The sequence below is a fragment of the Sus scrofa genome, chromosome 15, assembly GCF_054392235.1.
Source record: "Sus scrofa isolate SSC_HxYL_T2T_F1_AM1 chromosome 15, Sscrofa_HxYL_maternal_Yorkshire_Landrace_v2.0, whole genome shotgun sequence".
Lineage (NCBI taxonomy): Eukaryota > Metazoa > Chordata > Mammalia > Artiodactyla > Suidae > Sus > Sus scrofa.
In genome coordinates, this window is record NC_139397.1 from 122,743,249 (window position 1) to 122,760,395 (window position 17,147).

The following is a 17,147-nucleotide window of genomic DNA, read 5'->3' on the forward strand; positions in this document are numbered from 1 at the left end:
GTTAAAGATCTAGTGTTGCCCTGGGCTCTGGTGTAGGTCGCAGACGCAGCTCGGATCTGGTGTTGCTGTGGCTCTGGCGTAGGCCAACAGCTGTAGCTCTGATTGGACCCCTAGCCTGGAAACCTCCATATGCCATGGGTGTGGCCCTAAAAAAGCAAAAAAATAAATAAAAATAAATAAATAAATAAAAATTTTAAAAAAGAAGTAAGTTGGGAGTTCCCGTCGTGGCGCAGTGGTTAACGAATCCGACTAGGAACCATGAGGTTGCGGGTTCGATCCCTGCCCTTGCTCAGTGGGTTAACGATCCGGCGTTGCCGTGAGCTGTGGTGTAGGTTGCAGACGCAGCTCGGATCCTGCGTTGCTGTGGCTCTGGTGTAGGCTGGCGGCCGCAGCTCCGATTGGACCCCTAGCCTGGGAACCTCCATATGCCGTGGGAGCGGCCCAAGAAATGGCAAAAAGACAAAAAAAAAAAAAAAAAAAAAGAAGTAAGTTGAAGTTGCCACTGTCCTCCAATTGGGTATTAAAATTAAGGTTATTTCATTATGTTATCACCTTTCATAGTATGTGAACCCAAGATGTGCAGATGAATGGAAGTTTTTGAATTGCCACATTGAGAGGGTCAAAAATAACTCTTTAGTCAGTAGCAACACAGTTCATAGCAACAGTAAGATTGGGGTAAAGAGTGTGGACCCCTTTGGGAAGACTCCCTGCATTTTCTTTGGGAATGAGAAGTGAAAATGCAATACTGGTTGTTTGGAGTTTTGGGTATTTCATCAGCAAAGGTAGTTGCTTTGGCCTCCAGTGAGAGAAAATCTTGCCAGTGAGTAGAAGCATTTCTCTTTGTATCTTGCACATAGGTATTGAATTTGAGACTTTTTCCTTTGGATGTTACATGTAATGAAGTTTTATTTCAGTATTGCTTCTGGATTAAACATTTTCAAACCCATGAAAGAAATTACTGAAATATTACAGACAAATGGCTTGGATTTTAGGATTAAAATCATCTAATTGTCACTGACATGTCAGAGGACTTTTGGTTCTGGGATACTCACTGTCTACATGCAACACAGAAACTTAACAAAAATTCTGATAGGCCAAATCCTCCTTTTCTCTCTGTTAGATGTATAATCTAGTAGCTAAGGAAACAGTGAAACAGTAGACTCTGATGCCAGTTAGAAGGAAGGCTCTATCCATTGTCTTCCAAGGAAGAGAGATGGATATTGAAGAGCAAGAGGGAGGGAGAAATAGCATGTAATATATAATCTCATTATTTAGAGGTACTAAAGCCTACAAGAGGTTTTTCTTTTTCCCCCCCTCCTGACACAGTGATTTAATAATAGTCCTGGTGTTTGCAACTCCAGCTGTTCACGCTGTGTACTGATAAGACCAGAGCTTGGAGACACATTGCAACGATGGTTTTCATATGGCTTTGTTTTTAAGAGATAAAGCTGCCATCCAATATTTCATGGGGGCCAAATATTTACTTTGCTTGGCAAGTTTTGGCAGCTTAATTGCTGAAGCAGTTAGGTTGGTAAGACTTGAGTTCAGGTGGGGAAAATGCAGAAGCCAAATATATTCTGAAAAAGAGGTTTTCACCTTGCAGGAGTTGGCAAAACAAATTTAGATTGTCTGAATGTCTGTGCCATGACTAACGAAGGAATCTGGGGACTGGGACCCCTGTTTAGGTGGGTGCTTCATTCTTCTGGGGTCTAGTCTAAAACTGGAAGTCTATTCAAAGGCCAGTTTCAGAAATTAAAGCGGTAACCAGGACATGGGTTTTTTGTTTGTTTGTTTGCTTTCTTGCTTGCTTGCTTGTTTTCTGTTTAGATTGATTGGCACATAGTGAAAATTGAGTGGAGTTTGTTTTTTATGTCAACATAAATTGATTAATCCCTTAGATGCCAGGACCTCTGCCATGTGCCATCCAGGAAAACATAAGGAATGGTCCTTGGCCTCAGAAAACTTACAACCTAGTTATGAAGACCAGAGCTAAAGCAGTTAACCCTAGTAATGTGCCAGTGAATATCAAATCATCAAATAATACACTTTTACCATTAAAATGAGCACCCTTTGCCTTTAGTCTACACTCTGCTCGGCCCCCCACGCCTCCCAAGGGAATCATCACATGTACCATCTCTGTTAGCTTTTATCTCACTCAAGGATAACTGCTTGTTTACATGTCTGTTACAAGACTGGGCTCTTCAGAGGCAGGAAATGGTGTATTCATTTTTGGGTGCAAGCCCCCAGGCACAGTGCTGACACATAAATGTGATGGAGATGATTCAACCTTTTACTTCTGAGATGGGCACAATGAATTCAACAACTTTTAACCGTTTTATAAAGATGTGCGTGTCTATATATGTACGCAAATATATGTATATATGAGTTAGAATGTGAAAATTGTGAAATTACCTGTGTAGCACAGCTGTTTTGCTCCCAAAATAGCTTTAGTTTAAGATTTTCTGCTTTTGGACAAGGTGTTACCTGTGATTTTTAGTGTTGTCAAGGGCAGAGAGATGTTTGAACACAAGTTCTCCACTTGGAATTTAAAATATGGATTGGTGCTTGGGGTCAGCAGTTTCAAGTGAGGCCCAATTTATCTTCTTAAAGTCTAGCAATGACTTCATCATAAAAATTGCTTTTGAGAAAGAATAGATTTATAGGAAAAGAACAAACTTTGGTAATTCTAGAGATGAACCTTAAAAAGGCTAATTTTGTTTGTGTCCATGATATGTGAACAAAGAATATATTAATATGCAATCAACAGAGTCAGTTATCTGAGTTCTGCCTCTTTGTCATAAAACTATGACTTCTGTAATAAAAAAGTTAGTAATCTCAGTAGTTACAGCTTTGTAATTTTCTAATAACTATGTTCAAAAAACCTAGAAAATCCTTGATTAAATTAGAAACTTCTGGACAAGATGGCTCTGTTACACTCATCACAAATAAAGACTTTCCCCTTGAAATTTTCCTCATATTCCATCTTCTTTAAGAAGTTCTTCAGGTTTCAAGTGATTTGGAAGAAAATAAATATTTCTAAATAAATTAATTCATATCCAGATATATGAATTAATTCAAGAGTATGAGAACATTTACTAGGGTTTCTTTTCAAAACGCTAATAAACATCTCATGTCAACAGTATGGGCAGATGTGATTAAACCATGTTGTTTGAAATTTGGTAAAGATGATGTTTAAGGTAGCTTTATTCTAAAGGTCAAGATCTTGTGTCCTGATTCCATCAATAACTTTGTGATCCTGAGAAAATTATTTAAATCATGGATGGTTTCCACGGAAACTTTGTGTAACTTAAAGGAAATAATAAATAGGCATTTTGTATGAATTTCTGGTTGTGCTTAGGGACTCAAGCATTCAAAGTAGCAACTTCAGGGTACCAGATGCAAATTATTAACTCGATTGGTATGCATTCATCTTTAAATATTTGTAAATGCTCATAGAATGAGGCTATATTTCTATGCAAAGCACCACATTTTATTTTCATTGCTTGAGGTGATACCAAGAAATTATATATGTAACTAAATACACAAAGGCAGCAGCATAAAAACAAAGCTGCCCCTTCATCAGCACACTTGAATTCATTGGAGGAGAGTGCTGCTTAAATCCGAAGACTAAAAGTGCAAGTAGCTCACATTACTTTAAAATGAAAGCTCAAGGGTATGGATCGTGTCTTCTGCAGGTTCTGATCTGCCGCACGTCCCTTCGGTGTTGTGGACATTTACTGAAGATTGATGACGTGGAAGGAAAGGGTTAATGAGAGTTCACCTTGAAATCAGTACTGAGAAGAAAGTGTTTTGTTTTGTTTTGTTTTCCCTGAGTATGGTGCAATTCTTAGAAATCTCTTCTGATGGGAGAGTCCACCCCCCACCCCCAGCCGAAAGGCTTCTGAAGTGCAGGTTTCTTTTTTTTTTTTTTTTTTCCTTTTAAAATCTAGTCATTGAAAGACACTGTACAGACATTTAAAAGACTTTTTCTCTTTCTCAGGAGGGTGGCCCCTTCCTAATAGTTCTGTCCTTTAAAACAGAATCCTGATTTAGATGAATCACATTTTAAAAGTAGCTACTGTGTGTGTTTTACGCTTGTGGAAACTCACAGCATCCTCGTCAGTAGCATGTGAGCCTGTCACCATTTGGCTTTTGATGTCTGATTAGACGATCATAGGGACATCTGGAGTGAGTTAGTTTTGAAGTTACTGGTGTGAGGCGCTGGAGAATCCAAACCTTTCTGACAGACTTGAACCAGTGAAAACATCACTACTTTTAGCAAATCTTTTTTAACTTGCAACTGGCTGATGATTTTCTGACTGATGTAGCCCCGATATTTTCCAACTGACTTTCCTGCCTCCTTTCTCTACACAACTCCCTACCTTTCAAGTAAAGTATGGGTAAGTGGCATTTATTGTTAAAAAAAAAATCGTAAAGGCTCATCCCCCTTTAAAAGGAAAAGGTAGATTCTTAAGCAGCAGAAGTCAAAATTGATGGACTTGCTTAAAGGAATTGCATTGTCTCCTTTTTCTCTGGCTTTAATTTCAATCACTGTGTCAATCACCTCCGTGCTCTTAATTTTTAAATAAAATATATTTGACACACAGCTGTGTTCTATGAAGATCCCAAATAGGCATCCAAAGCAGTTGATATTGCTGTAGTATAATACCGCATTTTTAGAACACCTGTCAAAAGTTCATAACATTTATCTAGTCAAATGTTATTTGAATAGTCTTATTAAATATAAGCATTGTTTAGTTAAAGGCAGTATAATTTGTCCAATGAGGTTTCACTGGTATGAGATGATTCCTTACTGTTTCTTGAAAAAAAATATTGTCTACCCATAAATATCCAAATATATTTATAAAATTTGACCATGTCCTCTCTCTTGCCCTAAAGCAACTGGCTATTTCCCAGGATATATTTTAAAGGTGTTCATATGGCTTTTTTATTGCAGTAAAATGCACATAATATAATATTTACCATCTTAACCATTTTTCAGTGTATGGTTAAGTCTCACTGAGTACATTCATATTATTGTGCAACCACCACGCCATGAATCTCCAGAACTCTTTTCATCTTGCAAAACTGAAACTCAATACTTATTAAAAAATGACACTCTATTCTCCCCCTGCTCAAGCCCCTGACAATCATCATTCTACTCTCTGCATCTATGATTTTTGACTGCTCTAGTTATCTCATATGCGAAATCATAGTATTTTTTTTTGTGACTGGCTTATTTCATTTAGCATAATTTCCTCAAGTTTTATTCATATAGTCCGTGCCAGAATTTCCTTCCTTTTTAGGGTAAATAACATGTATATGAAGCATTTTGCTCATCCATTCATTTTGATGGACGCTTGTGTTGCCGCCATCTTTTAGCTATTGTGAATAAGGCTGTTGCGGACCTGGGTGAACACATATATTTTTCAGACCCTGCTTTCAATTATTTGTGGTATATACCCAGATGTGGAAATTCCAGGTCATGTTCTTATTATACTTCAAATTTTTTGAGGAGCCACCATGCTGTTTTCCATAGTTGTTGTACCATTTTATATTCTCATCAACAGTACACAAGGGATCCAATCTCTCCACATCCTCACCACACCTGTTATTTTCTGCTTTTTTTAAAACAGCCTTTTTTATGGGCATGAGGTGTCATGCCATGGTTTTGATTTGCATTTCCCTAATGATTAGTGATGTTGAACAAATCTTTTCATGTGCCAGTTAGTCATTCATCTATCTTCCTTGGAGAAATATCTATTCAAGTCCTTTTTCCATTTTTTAATTGGGTTGTCTGTTTGAGTTGTTGTTATTATAGGAGTTCTATATATACTCTGGATATTATTCCCTTATTCAGGTAGATGATAGATATCTACCTGGATATCTTTTCCCATTCTGTAAGTTGCCTTTCCACTCTGTTGAGAGTGTCCTTTTAACTCAGAAGTTATTCATTTTCATGAAGTCCATTTTGTCTCCTTTGTTGTTGTCACCTGTGTCTTTGTTGCTGTAGCCAAGCAATTATTGCTATCTCAGATATTGTGAAACTTTTGCCCTATGTTTTTTTCTAAGAGTTTTATAGTTTTAGCTCTTACGATTAGGTCGATGATCCATTTTGAGTTAAATTTTATATATAGTATTAGGTAAAGTTCCAACTTTATATTTCTGCATGTGAATGTCTAGTTTTCCCAGCACCATTTATTGAAAATACTGTTCTTCTCTGGTACCCTTTTCAAAAATCATTGACCATATAAGCAAGGGTTTGGTTCTGGATTCTTGGCATCACTTTTTACAACCTGACGCAGCCTATACTTTTAGCTTTATCTCCAGCCACACCACACTAGACACCCTGTGAATGCTGCTTACAGTTTCTCACATGTGCACAGAGCTTCTGTGTGTCATTGCTCAGCTCTTTGTTCTGCCAGGCAAATGACAAATGTCATTCACCCCCCTTCCCCCTGATCTCTTTCTTTTACTAATCTTTCGCTAACCTCTTTCTGTTAATGAGCAGAATTAGCCACTTCCTGTCCAAGGCACACTAGCATATCTTTGTTTTAATTCTTTCTAACTGATGTTAAAATTTTCCACATTTTATATCTTCCTTACTAGACTAAATTTCTTGTGAGTGGATCGCATGTTCTTTCACATACCCAGGATGTGACGTCTTTCCTAAAGAACAGGAGGCACTTATTAAAGGTTTATGTAAAGAACAGAATGAAATACATTTTCCTATCACCTAATAGTCTATTTAAACCACAAAGCAATTTAATTGCAGTTTTAATAGCATTAATCTGCATGCTAGACTGCCAACAGATGGCCACGTAATACTACCCAGGGTGTCATGGAGGGAGGGACTTTCTTTGCCCAGTTCCAAGTCATATTAGATGCGGACACTTTATTATATGTATTTAAATAGGTTATTTCATCCCATAACAATCTGAAAATTCACCTTCTTTACTCTGTTTCATAGATGAAGAAGCTAAGGCTCAAACAAGTGAATTCATTTGCCCCAGATCATATGGCTAATAATTAGCAGAGCTAGAACTTCAAGTGTGTCTTAATCCAAAGTATAACCTCTTTGATTCTGTATTGAAATCAAATGCTAGCCTTGGAAGTGGCACCCTAGAGTCTATACCTTTGTCCCATTGATGCTGCCATTGCTTAAATGCTTTGGGTAACTGCATTTGAAACAGCCTTCAAAGCCAGTTTATAAACTGCTTCCTAAAAAGTTCATTTCATCGTGTTATACTCAGACATTAATTTTAGCCAAAACTGTTATTGTTCTATTTGATACCAAATTTTTTAATTTTTTATTATAATTGATTTACAATGTTGTGTCAATTTCTGCTGTACAGCAAAGTGACCGAGTCATACGTACACACATATGTATGTGTATGTATATGTATATATGTGTATGTATATATATATATATATGTAGATACACATACACACTGTTTTTCTCATATTATCTTCTGTTATATTCTATCACAAGGGTATAGCAGGACCTCATTGCTCATCCACTCTAAATATAATAGTTTGTATCCACTAACCCCAACTCCCAGTCTATCCCACTCCTTCCCTCTCCCACTCCCCCTTGGCAAAAAATAAAATATGGAATGCTTTACAGATTTTCACATCATCCTTGTGCAGAGGCCATGCTAATCTTCTCTGTATCATTCTGATTTTAGTGTATGTGCTGCCGAAGCAAGCACTTGATACCAAAGTTTATATGGTAAAGTTGGTCTCAAGCAACTTTGATGATTTATACAGCTTACATATCCCTATGCAGCAGAAAGATTTGCCATGACAAAAAAAAAAAAAAAAAAAAAAAAAAAAACTGATGCAGGCATTAAAAATATTTATGGAAGAAAAGATTCGACTATGCTTAAAGCAGCAGAGTTTTATAGCCATTCTTTGTTTATCCAATTGTCTAGTGGTTAAGACAACTAGGTTTTGTCCCTGACGCATCCATTGGCTCTTTGTCAAGTTAGGCAAGTATAATTTTTTTCTCTGACTGGAAGAAGAAGATTGTCTTGTCTTGCTCACAGTGGAATTGTGAGGTTAATGCCTTTTATCTTGAGTATAGCATTTAGCAGACTGTGGGTGTTTAATATATGTTAATAATAGTGATAATAATGAATGTTGATAATTAAAGGTCTTTTATAATTACCAAATTTCTAATGTGTGTGAAATATAATTAAAGAGAAATAACTTAAATGAATATGCATGCACATAAAAACTAGAGTTAGCCACCGCTTTTATTTTTAGCCGCTTCTTGACTAACATTATGAATGTAAATCCATTATCAAGAAATCCAGTTTTCATGATAGTTTCACTAGGGTCATGTATGGCAAACCCATGCAGGATCTAGAAACTAGAACAACATCTGTTTGAGTTGAAAAACACACAGTTATAAATGGGAAACCACAAGGGACTTTTGTAATTGGAGCTTGACCACATGAAATTGTGCATCAGGATTCAGTAGTATAATCTATCCTCATAACACTCTCTTTCCATGAGAGAAAGGTCTTGTTCCTAGAAACTGGACACCATCCCGGGAGTAGGTAAAAAACAGATCTGCCTGAAAGGTCTCTAAAAGATGTAGGAGGAATAGAGGAAACAATAATCATAAATAATTTCCCATGAAATTTAGCTTGGAGATGCATCCTTTGAACTCAAATTATTTCAGAAGGTACTGAGCAGTAGGTGGGAGCTGAGAACCACGAGAGGCAGCAGGCTGAAGTGATTAAGAACAGGGACCCGTAAGCAAGATTGCCTGAGACAGTTCTAGTTCCACTACTGCGTAAAGGGTTGATTTCTGCCTGGTATGAACCTTTTTTGGGTCCCACTCTCCTCATCTGTAAAATGCTGATAAGAATAGGACTTATCTTCATGGCTCATCTTGAGAAATAAATGAGCAAGTACTTGTAAAAACTCTTATAATCCATAATAAGTACTATATGCATTTGCTAAAGGATGGAAGGATGAGGTAGACTCTAGAAGCACTTCGGAGAGTCATCTTTTTAAAAAGCTGAACTTGATCAGATTGGGCTTTAATTTAAGGAAGGCACTTAGCACATAGCTAGGAAAACAAATTAACTCTAAAGCTGAATATTAAATCCATTTTGAGCCTCATTATTATAGAGACCTCTGCAGTTTCTTTTCATTTGGGGGGAAAAATGAGGGGGAAAAAAAAATGCTCCAAAAGCCAATTCTTAAAGCAGTATTAGAGCTGTATCAATGAGTTCAGCCCCTTTTTCCCTCTCTTGATAGGAAGTAGTTCTCTTCCTTGTAAACATTTTGTTTAAATTGGGAACCTAGCGTGAACTGGGAAAGGAGGGGTTTTTAAGAAACAGGGCCAACATTCCCATCCTGGCTCAATGGATTAATAACCTGATTAGTCTCCGTGAGGATGCAGGTTCCATCCCTGGCCTTGCTCACTGGGTTAGGGATCCAGCATTGCTATAATCTTCAGTTTAGGTTGCAGGTAAGTTGCAGATGTGGCTCAGATCTGCAGCTCCGATTTGACCCCTATCCCGGGGAACTTCCATATACCCCAGCTGCAGCCTTAAAAAGAAAAGAAAGAAAAAAGAAACAGGATGATTTCAAATAGTCTTAACCTGACATTCATGTCCTATAGTTTTTTTCTGAAAGCCCCTGCTTTTTGGTGTTCCCTAAATTCCCTTCCTCACTTTCCTGCATGGCAGACACCTTCTCATTTGTTAAGGCCAGCCCGCAACATCACCTCCATTTTATTTATTTATTTTTTCCAAGTTACATTATTTATTTATTTATTTTATATAATGATTTTTATTTTTTTCCATTATAGCTGGTTTACAGTCCTCTGTCAATTTTCTATTGTACAGCATGGTGACCCAGTTACACATACATGTATACATTCTTTTTTCTCACATTATCATCCTCCATCATAAGTGACTAGACATAGTTCCCAGTGCTACACAGCAGGATCTCATTGCACCTCCGTTTTAAATCTCTTTTTGAAACTCTACTCCTTGGCAGAAGTCCGGTGCTCTTTCAGCGAAAATTTTTAGAGTAATGTATGACACAGCACGTATTGAGATCATGATGAAAATATTTTTGTATTTAACATCAGACCGAAATATCAGAGGCCATACACACCTCTCATATACTGGTTCCCCCACTCGGGTTGTTCTGCTATGCTCAGGATTGAGCTAACTGCCCCCTCCTAGTTCCTGCCATCCCCTTCCCCTCTGTAGGGATGGATCATACTTCTTTCATGAACAGGGTTGTAAACACGTATCATTTTTCTTTGTATCTCCCCCTCTTTCCTGAGAGTGGATGTGTGCTGAGAGCAGAGAATGTGCTTTTTATCTTGGTAGCCTAGCACTTAGCATACAGTAGGTATTTAATAACTAATTGACTGAATGAACCAGTGAGTGATAAAAACAGTGGACAAGCAAATGGAGAGAAAAAAAAATGAACACATTCTCTGATTCTAATAGATTGATGTTTTATAGAGAAAATGTTTTAAATGCAGTGTTTAAAGAACACAGTGTTTTAAAAGGTAACAGATATGATTCTTGTGTTTTTTGCATTCACTTTTAAATGGTGAACAAATGGACTTCATTCAGCCTGAAAATCACTTATGTCTGTATATCTCAAAATAAAACAGAGCAGACATAGACCTCTGAGAACATTATGCCATTTCTGCATTTTTAATATAGTTCAACTCAATTCCTCCAAGTCACTTTCCAGCCTTTTGCATTTTAAATGTGATGGCAGTGGTACTAGTGGGGGAGGAACTTGTTTGGAAATGATTTTAGTCATTTAAGTTCAGCCTCTGATCAGTGCTTTCTTTACAATTTGAAAATGTGTAAGAATCATCCGTGTATATTTGGAGGGAGTATTATTGAACCTACCAAATGACCTTTTACTGTCAAAATGTGAGTTTTTTCTGGATTTCTAAATCTCTTTTGATGAATAAAGTAGAAATTACAGACTTTGTGCAAGTGCGTTCTATTCAACACCTGAATATTAGGACATTTTGATCTTGGGTCAGATGTGCATTTACTGACTATCCATAGACTACTTTCCATAAAATAGCAAGTAGAATAAATATTCTTCCTAGTGCTCCTGCTTCTGTTTTTTCTTCAGTTACCTATGGAAACTGGGTGAAAAACTTTGTTTTACTTTGCTTCTACCACATAGAGGTAAACTGATTTATTGCATCGTGTAACTTAAAATAATGTACCTTAGAAATTACCAAACTGATTTTTGCTTTTAAAGTCCTTGCTAATTTTTGATTATTGGCCTGATGATTTAAAAATTAGCAGCCTGACATGTAAATCTAAGTATTTTAAAGCAATGAATCTAGGCAGCCATTTCAGAATAAAATTCTTCTGGTCTAATTTGGAGAAAAAACACACTTGTTGTATGATTCCCAGCTGATACCACACTTTGATACCATTATGGAAGATTAAGTCCTTATAAAGCTCTTGGACTCTTTTCCTACTTTTGACTGTGGACTTCCTGGGATCTTTCATTCATAAGTTTGGGGTGATTCTGCACAATGGTTCATAATCTTTGCCTTAATTTAACAAACATTGTGCCAAAGTCTCACAGTTTGTGCCAAGGGTTAAAAGATGACTAAAACTTGGGCCTCCCCGCGGGAGCCCTCACATTTGTGTCTCTCTCCTTATCCATTGAGGGACACAGACATATAAATGGTAATTATAATTCAATATGGCAATTGCAATGATCTGCCCCTCCACAGGGAAAGTCTATGGAAAACTAATAGGAGAATTTGAAAATGATTTTTGAGGAGTGCAAGTTTTATGTAAATGCTGAGCTTTAAAGGATGAATAGGAGGCAACCAGGCCAAATCATGGAAAAATGTGTTTTAGCCAGAGGGTTACACGTATAAAGACAGAGATGCGACATAATAGTTTTCCCACGGTCTTCTGAAGGAATTACGAACACTTTGGTCTTGCTGAGGGAGTTTGGAAGGAAGAGGAGCAAAATCATAAAAGATGATATATGTCACATAGAGAAGCTTGACTTTTAAGTGTTAGACAAAGACCACTGAAGAGTAGGAAATAGGTTACAGGTTCAACTTTGCAAATACCAGAGTAGAGGAGTTCTCATTGTGGCTCAGTGGTTCACAAACCTGACTGGTATCCATGAGGATACAGGTTTGATCCCTGGCCTCATTCAGTGAGTTAAGGATCTGGCGTTGCTGTGAGCTGTCGTGTCGGTCGCAGACACGGCTCAGATCCAGCATTGCTGTGGTTGTAGTATAGGCCAGCAGCTGTAGCTCTGATTCAACCCCTACCCTGGGAACCTCCATGTGCCATGGGTGCAGCCCTAAAAAGACAAAAGACAAAAAAAAAAAACAAAAACAAAAAACAAAACCGAAGACCAGAGTAGAGATGAGAAAATACTTAGGAGTTTGTTACAGTATGACTGAGGACAGAGGTGGGGCAAAGGCCTAAATTACCCCATGATCCCTTTATAGATAGGGACTTAGCAATTGATGGATTCAGTATTAATTAAAAAAAAAATCCACACCCACACTTTCTTTGTGGTCCCTGTTCGAAGTGCTTCAAACATATTTCTCTAATTATAGCAATCCTCATAACAATAGCTACCATTTATATCCCCATGTTATCAATAAGGAAATAAGGTACAAAGAAACTAAGGAAAAGTCACATTACTCAGTTATAAAGCTTGTAAGTGGCAGAAACATCTGGGAACTACAATCACAGATCTTGGATGGGGGTAGAACACAGAGGAGACGTCAGGAATTCCCAGATTCTGTTTCTGTGTAGTGAGGCAGAGTGTTCTACCAATGCATGGACCTAAGATCCAGTCTGTGGGCAAAGACAGAAGTAGAGGTGCTTGGGGATCAAAGAAATAGGAGTTGACAGAATTCCCACTGTGGCTTAGCAGGTTAAAAACCTGACTAGTATCCATGAGGATGCGGGTTCCATCCCTGGTCTCGCTCAGTGGGTTGAGGATCTGGTGTTGGCGCGAGCTGCAGCAGAGGTCACAGATGTGGCTTGGATCCGGTGTTTTTGTGGCTGTGGTGTAGTCCATCCCCTGTAGCTCTGATTTGACCCCTAGCGTAGGAACTTACATATGCCACAGGTGCGCCCACCCCCAAAAAAGAAAAAGAAAAAAAAGAAAGAAACCAGATTTCAAATCTTGAAGTCTTTGATAATCTTATTAAGAGCAGTTCCTGAAGAGGCAAGTGAGGTGGAAGCACTTGTACTGTTGGTTGAAGAGGGTATTGGAGGTAAAGAAGTGGAAACAGCTTTTACAGAACTTAGAACATGGGGAAAACACACAGAGTTAAATGTTATATGCCAGTAACCATTTAAGAACTCTTTTAACTTCAAGTGACAACAGTACAATGTAAAATGGCTCAGTCAAAAAGTGAAGATTCGTTGTTGTTGTTATTGTTTTGTTTTTCCTGAGAATGCTGCAGGCAATCTAAAGAGCATGTGGAATGTATCTTAAGTGCGAGATGCAGCTGGACTTCAGGAAAAACTGGAGTCAGAGACTCAAGTACTTTTCTCTACTTTATTATTTCCCAGATTTTGTCATGTGTATCTGCAGGCCAGCTTCCTCAACAGAGGGGAACGTAGCTGCTAACAATTCTAGTTTTCTCATCTCCAGAGAGGCACTAATTCCTTGCCAGGGCTCCAGGAAAGAAGTCTAGCATCTTGAAGCCATGGCTACTTTGAATCAGCCATGGCTATGGCAGGTGGCAGGAGTGGTCTATGACCACATGACCTTTGGTGCCACATTCCTCATTGGGAGAACAGTGGCTAGCATGGGGAGGACTCAGCAGACATTGATACAGACTCAGAGCCAAGGTCAGGTTTAAGCAATTGATCATGACTGTGGGTACTGTCAGTTCAGGAAGAACTCTGTGCCAGAGTGGCTAAGGTCGTTTCCAAGAGAAGAAGACTTGATGTGGGTCTTTTAAAGTAAGGATTTATATGCCTATATAAGATAGGCATAGAGATCAGTGAGGAAATTCATATTAACAAGGATATGTAAGTAGTGTTTGGACAGAATTAGACCTGACTGTAGAGGAATTAAAATAGAGTAGACAAATTCTGAATGCTGTTTCTCAAAGAGTAAGCCAAAGACAACTTACCGTAAAAACACATATTCCTGAGCCACCTCCCCATTTGTTAAATCAGAATTTTGAGAGTAGAGTCAGGGAATATGCATCATAGACAGGTGTTGTTTGTGAACTTCAGTCTCCAATGCAATGGGAAGAATGCCGTGAAATTAGGTCATAAAAATAGACTGGACTTGGCCTGTGGAGGACCAGGTGTTGAGGCATCAGGAGACCTGGTCAGCTATCTCTGCTGGTTCAGACATGGAAGAAACCCTTGGAAGCACAATTTCCATGAATTATTCAAAGATATAGCAGGTAGAGTGAAAAGATCACAATATCTTTGATGAATTAATATGCACTGGAGTTGTGAAAAACAAATTATCTGTAAGATTTTGCATGAAATTTTAAAGTTGTAAAAGAAAAAAAGAAGAAGAAAGTAGGACAGATGTTCTGTTGGAAAGGAGAGGACTGGTGAAATACAAAGGACTTTTTGAAAATAGCATAATTTGACGGGACTGCAAAGACACCCTGAGATACGTTATTTAAGACACAAGCGAGTATTTTTGTCCATTCCCCATTTAATAAATCATATTTAGTATTACCAACCTCACTGAACAGCAGACAAGGGGGAAAAAAAAAACACAACACCTACCTCCTTAAAAACAGGAGTTTTGTCTTGGGCCACAGAAGTAATAATTTAGGACACAGACTCCTTTGGGTTTGGAAAAGTTAATGTATCTCAAATAACTAACTGACATTCTGTGAATGTAAGAACAGATAAGGTGTTCCCCAAAGATCCTGATCATATTATTCGGCTCTCTGTTTGGCTGAGACACTCATCTTAGTCTGATGGTGTTGAACAGATCAGCCTGCCTTTTTAGCATCTCTCTGGTAGGTCTTCCAATACTTGGTTAGCATGGTTGACATCAAGCAGGAAGAAAAACTGGTTTCTGATAAAGCAGTTAAGATAGGTTTTCTCATTCAGGAAAGGCTATACTGATGGAGAAACCAGTGATGTAGAAAACTCCTTGGAGTTCTTGTCATGGCTCAACGGTAACGAACCCAACTAGTATCCATGAGGACGCGGGTTCGATCCCTGGCCTCGCCCAGTGGGTCGTAGATCCTTGTGTTGCTGTGAGCCATGGTGTAGGTCGCAGATGTGGCTAAGACCCCATGTCGCTGTGGCTGTGGTGTAGGCCTGCAGCTGTAGCTCTGATTAGACCTCTAGCCCGGGAACTTCTATATGAGGTGGGTGTGACCCCAAAAAGACAAAGAAAGAAAGAAAGGAAGGAAGGAAGGAAGGAAGGAAGAAAACTCCTAACCATAGATCATTTTGGTTTTTCTACCCTAGTTAAGAGTACAGTGTGTTCAAGCTACCCTGTAGCAACATATATTTGTAGACCAGGAATTGGGAGACCTGCCTTCTGGTCCCAGTTGAGAGACTGAATCCTGTGGCTTTGGAGAAGTTACCTAACTTCTTAGGGACAGTTTCTTCATCTGTAAAATGAGAAATGATTAAAATGGGAACTCTCCTATAATACCGGTAGGAACATAAATTGGTCTAACACATGGAAATTATCAGTGATCGTTATTCTCAGTTTAAGAATTTGTTATGAGGGAATGGTTTTCTATCTTTTTACTTAGTTATTTTTGTTATGTTTACTGCTTTTCTTTAATTCTTAAGTTATCTGATTTCAAGGAGTCTGTCTAATGTTTATTTTCACTTTTTCATTCCGGAACCATCTTAAATTCCCAAGAATTCACTGAAAGAGTTGAAACTGGCTTTGGGTGACCTTGCTCTAAATCCCATGTGAATTCAGGGTGGGGAAAGTTGTGCATCTGAGCAAAACAGGCTTTTCCAAACTGAAAGGGAAATAAGATGAAATGAACTTAGTATAGAACCAACACTCCTCTCTCTGGTCACCAAATATTTCCATGCATTCATTTTTCTTTTCTCTTCTGTGTTCCTATCCTCATTCTGAACACTGGGCTTTTTTTTTTATTTTACACATTGGAAGTATCTTTCCCAGTCTGTGACCTGTCTCAACCTTGATTTTTTTTTTAATTATAGACGTTTTAAATTTTAATATATTTATGTTTTTTACTTCCAGTGTTGTGCTGTGTGTGTTTAAATAAATCATTTTATTACCCTAAATCACAATGATATTTTCTAATATTATTTTTTCTGAGAATTTCTGTTTTATTTTTCATATTTAGAATTTTAATTCACCTATAATTTTTTAACTAGTGTGAGTAGAGATCTATTTTTATTTTACTTTTTGGTATTATAGTGCCATTTAAAATAATTAATGAATGTTGGATGTTTTTTCTGTTTATTCAGATGATAATTTTTCCCCTTTACTCCCTGAAAGTAATTTATTCCATCCATACATTTTCATGATAAAGCCTCCTTGGGCATGATGTGTTGTGTTTTCTATATTGCCGAACTCAACTTGAATGTTTTATTTGGGATGTTATCATCTATGTAACTGAGGTAGTTTTTGGTCTTTTTGTTTGCTCTGTGTGGTTTTGGCACTGTGCTTTCCATACCTTCTATGAGCTTCACAGAATGTGTAGGGGAGCTTGCACTGTATTTTCCCCCCATTCTCTGAACCAATTTGTGTTTAGTATTGGGATTGCGTTTTTGTAGACTTAGCTGTTCAGCCTGGGACTGTATGTATATGTGCTTTCTGTTGTGGGTAGAATAGGGCATAGAAGGAGGTAGCTTATTCAGATTATCTCTTTCATGTGCACACATTTTGGTACGTTGCCAATTTTAAAAATTTTCAAAAAATCATCTACAGCCTTTTCAAATTTATTGCTGCCTAATTCGTCTTAGAATTTTAAAGTAATATTTGTTATTTGTGTAATGGTCTCCCCCATCGCCAGTCTTACTGATTTTTACATTTTCTATATATTTTCTTTGATTAGTCTTAGGGGAGATCTATCTTGCTATTTTTTAATTGTTTTCAAAGAAACAACTTTTGCTTTTATCCCTATATTCTTTTCGTGTTTTATTAACTTCTGCTCTTAC

The 17,147-nt window shown here is 37.8% G+C and overlaps 1 protein-coding gene and 1 non-coding gene across 10 annotated transcripts in view; one reads left to right on the forward strand and one right to left on the reverse strand.

Moving 5' to 3' along the window:
- The window catches only part of PARD3B (par-3 family cell polarity regulator beta), a 1,028,888-nt gene that overhangs the window by 486,774 nt on the left and 524,967 nt on the right, over nucleotides 1–17,147 (forward strand). The window lies entirely within an intron of this gene.
- On the reverse strand, nucleotides 7,606–7,712 carry LOC146396101 (U6 spliceosomal RNA). The gene has a single exon (XR_014830656.1). It is a non-coding gene; the product is annotated as a U6 spliceosomal RNA (small nuclear RNA).